The sequence below is a fragment of the Oratosquilla oratoria genome, chromosome 30 (genome assembly GCF_046742065.1).
Source record: "Oratosquilla oratoria isolate Oo_2021 chromosome 30, ASM4674206v1, whole genome shotgun sequence".
Classification (NCBI taxonomy): Eukaryota; Metazoa; Arthropoda; class Malacostraca; order Stomatopoda; family Squillidae; genus Oratosquilla; species Oratosquilla oratoria.
In genome coordinates, this window is record NC_134806.1 from 25,874,114 (window position 1) to 25,879,113 (window position 5,000).

Genomic DNA, 5,000 nt, shown 5'->3' on the forward strand with positions numbered 1-5,000 from the left:
GGTAGAGAAACGCGGGTTAGAGTGAGAATACTATATTCCTGACGTTTCGACTACAAGTCTTCTTCTGGAGAAGACTTGTAGTCGAAACATCAGAATATAGTGTTCTCGCTCTAACCCTGGAGCAGCGTTGCCAACATGCATCAAGATGTCCTATTTTGCATGGTGTTCATATTATTTTATCCAACCCCTGGATATGTATATGTATATGTATATGTATATGTATATGTATATGTATATGTATATGTATATGTATATGTATATGTATATGTATATGTATATATATGTACGTATGTATATATATATATATATATGTATATATATATATATATATATATATATATATATATACTGTATATATACTGTATATGAAGAAGACTTGTAGTCGAAACGTCAGGAATATAGTGTTCTCGCTCTAACCCGCGTTTCTCTACCACCTTTTCCACTCATCTGTCTTACCTTCATAACAAGATATACATATGTATATATATATATATATATATATATATATATATATATATATATATATCCTCACCTGATTTCTGTTTTCTCATCTATCGTGTAAGTGTATTTCCCCAAGTAGTCCCAAGGTTTTCTTTCTTCTTGCGCATTAGTTTTACTATGTTTAGTTGTTGTAGCAGTTCTTTTTCTTGATTTTTGGGTCTGAATTTTCTTTATACCTACTCTTTTTTAGTGTGTCTCTCTAAATGAAACAAAATAAGTTATATATATAGATGGAAAAAGAGTGAATAAATACATACATATGTAAATAATATAATTAGCTTCGATATTGTTTCCATAAAAAGTACCCACAATTCTCAGATCCCATAAGGCATTGCAGAGGTCCCCAAATGCGCTACCCTCTTACAGAAAGTCAACCAAACTTAATGAAATAGTCCAGTTCCAGGCAGCAGAGAGGTGACGTTCTTCCACGTACGATAAGTGAACTGTCCTCTCGGTAACACTTCACATGCATAAGATACCCTTCTTCATCCAAGTAATACTTTTCTTTGACGATAATTAACTAAATGGTCACTTATCATATCTCACCTTCCTTACATATCTTTTTCATTCATATTACTCTTTTAACTTATTTTTCTTCCTCATCTCACTCTTCTCCATGCCAATTCTTGTCCCCCTCCTCCCCAGAAGTAGCGCTATTTCTATTCCCCTCCGTTCCTGCTATTCCCCTCCCAAGCGACAGCAGGCTCATACGTTGCGATCATCATCTACACAGAGCGATGGCAAAAGTTTCCAAACATAAACAAAACTAAACCACAAAATTCCGTAACTAAATGAAAACCGTTCAAATAAATTCAAATTTAATATTCATTTCTTATTAGTTCTCAATAAAAATACCTATCAAAAGCGTGGTAACGAATGAAAAAAGAATAATTGAACGACAACGCTAGGGTGTGGCAACGCGCACGGGAACAAGCAGAGATGGTTGAAATGTGCCAACATTGCCATTAATCATTGGTGGGCAATGCTCCAATTATTTTTGTCACGTGATAGCCAGGCAATTACTGACTAAGATTTTGGGAAACGATAGTTACATATCCGTGCCAGAAATCAATATCTTTATCGCTGTCATGGGATTTTTTTTTATTTTTTTATGGACACATATGATGGTAGATATTAGGTGTCATTTCTTCTAATAGTCATCCATACACACATACACATTTCATTCATACCTAACTATACACGTATGTGCATATACATTATATATTCACTGAATAAACACAATATATATATATATATATATGTATATATATATTATATATATATATATATATATATGTGTGTGTGTGTGTGTGTGGTGTGTGTGTGTGTGTGTGTGTGTGTGTGTGTGTGTGTGTGCGTGTGCGTACATATATATATATATATATATATATATATAAATATATATATATATATATATATATATATATATTAGTGAATTTAGGGAGCAGGTTCTCTTCAATGCATTTCATTTTGAATAACACAGTAAATTGGGCGTTGGTTATCTTCTTATTGAGACTTTCTATTCTTCTAATAACTTTTCTCTCTGAAGGAGAAAGAGGGTATACAATACTTCCAAACAAGTCCATGATTGGGTAGGAAAACTAACATTTATTCAGGAAAGCTATACTAATATATTACAAAGATAGATACATTGGGAGAGATCTTGGGATTGTGACAGTTCATCCTTGCCAGCCCGCTACTCGTGACCCATACAACTCTAGGATCCCGCACATATTTTGTTGTATGTTAATAAGTGGCATATAATTTCTGATCATCACTGCCTCCATGCATTTTAGTTTTGCATTATCATTATTCCTGGCGATTAGCATTGTGGTCTTGTTTAGGTGTTCTCTTGATATGTTCCTCTTGTGAGATTTCGTCATGTGTGATTTTATCGCCCCGTTCTGCATGTGGTACGTGAGTCTTTGTGAAAATGTTTGTGTTGTGTACCCGACATACTCATCTGTACAAAGTGCACGTCTTTGTTAAAATAACAAGTATATTTGTACACAACATTGCTCTGTTTTAATTTATCCTTTTGTGTTGCCAAATTATTCTTCATGACTAGAGATGATGTTCAAGGGTTCCTGAAATAAATTATCAAGATAAGATTATAACCTTCTTTTGTAAGTTTACAATTCTTTCTTTTTTTCAGAACCTTTTTATCTCTTTTATAAGCTGAAGACATTGTGTTCTGGTAGTAAAGGTTAATATTACTGAATTTACTACTTTAATCTTAAACGGTGGTGTTGGCTAAATCCATTTTAGTTTTTATTTCTTTATCAAAGTCTTTCAACGGGAAGCCATTATTAGTTAAGATTTGTTTTATCATATCTAATTCTTGGTGAAGAAGAAACCAATTTGAACAATTTTCAAAGGCCCTTGAAATGTAAGCCCGTACCACACTTTTCTTATACTTAAAGGGGCATTCACTCATTCCGTTTAGACACCTTCCTGAGTCACTAGGTTTTTCGTAAACATCAGTGGTGAAAATACCATCTACTCACACGTCTAAAAAAGGAATTTTATTCTCTACACTCTTTTCAATAGTAAATCGTAGGCAGTTCTCTTCCAAAACCCTCTTAAAGTTATCAAGATGTTCGTCTCCAACTACGTCAACAAAAATGTCGTCTACGTACCTTAAATACATTTTTGGTGAAGGGTTGATGGAACTTAGGACGGAGTTTTCAATATGGCAATTGTAAGCTTGGGGAAAAAGTCCATGAAAGCCACAAAATCCTTACCTTTAATAAATGCTTCTTACATACCTTTCTTATCACAAAAACTTTGTCTATGTGCCCTTTCCTCTCTTCATCCTACTCTTCCCCAGTCATTTTCTCTGGTCATGTTCTAACCTTCTCAACTAACAAACAACTTTTCATTCACTACATATCTATCATTTTCTCTCCAGTTCCATCTCATATATCCAATTACTCCATCCACTGCCTCTTCTCCTATTCTAGGATTTAAAATCCCCAGCACCACTACATTCAGTCCTTCCAAAAGTCTTCACTCACTTAAATCATTCAAAACGTTTTCCATCTTTTTTCTATTTTTTTTTTTCGTTATTCGCGCCATATGCATTCGCATACTTCCCAACCTGTTCTCATTTTACCCACATCATCTTTGATGACACTTAACACCATTCAACCACAGACATGTTTCATCTTTCACCAACGGAGCCATTCCTTCTCTCCTTAGTCCTCTCCACTTCCAATAGCCCATCTATCACATTCCCAAATCCAAATTCACTTTTACCCTTCATCTTAGTTTCCCTCAGTAGTAACACATGCACCTCACAGATACCACCAATATCCATTTTACTCTTGCTTATTCCATATCCAACGTTTCTCCTAGAATCATTTCGAAGAAGAAATTTACAAAGAAAATTATTCCTATTTCACTCACTCCGTCGTACCTAGTCGCTCTCTACAATACCCATAGAACACTGTGGCGACATTCTTCCTGCACCTCAGGAGCATAGACAAGTGAGGAGTTGAATACCTAAGAGTGGTTAAGAATGTGTTCAAAGGGAAGAGCAGGAAAGTGAGACAGCGACACAAACTGCCTCATTACAAAAGAAAGAATTAAAAGGTGTATAGAGAAACTCAAAGTTAATAAAACACCAGGGCCTGACGGTTGGCATCCAAGAATCTTAAAGGAAATGAAAAATGAGATTGTTGTTCTATTAGAAATTCTTTTCAAGAAATCCATCTTATCCGGATATGTCCCAAAAGAATGAAAGCTAGCTAACGTTACTCCCATAAAAAAAAAGGTGACTAAAAAAAAAAAAAAAATAACTACAGGTCTATAAGCTTGACTATAAGCTATCGAACATCATTTAAAAAGTAACCGTTTGATAAATGATAGCCAGCATAAATGCAGATAAAAATTATCTTGTGTGACTAACTTACTCGAATTTTACAACACAGTCATCTCAAATTATGACAAAAGAAACAATGTAGATTCAATATATCTAGACCTTGCAAAAGTTTTTGATACCGTCCCCATGAAAGACTACTTACTAAATTAGCTTCACTCGGAGTAAGTGATAGCCTATTAAGTTGAACGAGTAATTGGTTGAATGATCGAAAACAGAGTTGTTTTAAATGGAAAAACTTCGAGATGGAAAAATATTACAAGTGGAGTTCCTTAGGGTCCATTCTTGAGCCACTTCTATTCATAGTATATATAAATGATATAGACCACGGAATAAAATCTATTGTCTCCAAATTTGCTGATGATACAAAAATGTGCAGAATGGCAAATGATCACATAAAATCAATTTGATATTCAAGAAGATTTATATAAATTACAACAATGATCTGAAAAGTGGCTAATGAAATTTAACAAAAGTTAATGCAAGGTTATGTACATAGGTAAAAATAACAGTAAGTACGATTACAAGTTCTCTGGAAATTCGTTAACAAAAGTGGATAGTGAAAAGGATCTCGGCGTAATCATCAGTAACGATCGCAATTCATCTAAGCAGTGAATTT